Source organism: Microtus ochrogaster, chromosome X, assembly GCF_000317375.1.
Source record: "Microtus ochrogaster isolate Prairie Vole_2 chromosome X, MicOch1.0, whole genome shotgun sequence".
NCBI lineage: Eukaryota > Metazoa > Chordata > Mammalia > Rodentia > Cricetidae > Microtus > Microtus ochrogaster.
Genome location: NC_022026.1, coordinates 5,990,414 through 5,991,088, shown reverse-complemented (window position 1 = coordinate 5,991,088; position 675 = coordinate 5,990,414). Strand labels below are relative to the sequence as shown.

At 35.4% G+C, this 675-nt stretch overlaps 1 protein-coding gene across 7 annotated transcripts in view; it reads left to right on the top strand.

The window, feature by feature from the left end:
• Positions 1 to 675, top strand: part of Stag2 (stromal antigen 2) — a 129,235-nt gene that overhangs the window by 50,842 nt on the left and 77,718 nt on the right. The gene's annotated exons all lie outside the window — the stretch shown is intronic.

Sequence of the window (675 nt, the reverse complement as noted above, 5' to 3'; positions counted from 1 at the left end):
CATTTCTTAAACCTTCTAAAATAGTCAGTAACTGGGTACCAAGCATATGAGCCTATGGGGGCTATTCTCTTTCAAATCACCACATAGTACTAGTTGCTTTGACGGAGAATATCAAGATTATTAAAATGTCAAATCTTTTTGTTAATAAGGAATTATACCATACATAAGTATTTAGGTTGTCACATCAAGATTTGTTTTTAAATCAAATGAGGGTAAGACATCTCAGTCATTCATTTCAGAAACAAGTTATATACATATTGGTCTAAAAATGTATGAATGCTTGATAACTCACCCATTTCCCTATCCTGTCTTTAAAATTACCTATACTCTTGAGGCTGAAGAGATAGCTAGTAGGTAAGAGAACTTGTTGTGTGCAGAGCCACCAGGTTCATTTCCCAGTACTCACATAGTCTTCTTGTGTATCACTCTGGTTCCAGGGACACCACTGGGCACTAGGCATGCACATGGTGCACAGATATACATACATGCACATAGAGCACTAATACCTATAAAATAAACATCTAAGAATCACTACCTATACCCTTTAGTTTGCTTTTATTGTAATTATCCCTTTTTTTCTTAGTTTCTTTTTTTGGTGGGAAATAGTAGCTCTTGCAGTATTTCCTTTTTACTGGGAGTAAAATGTATGCTACCATGCCTGGATATCAAGTTCAA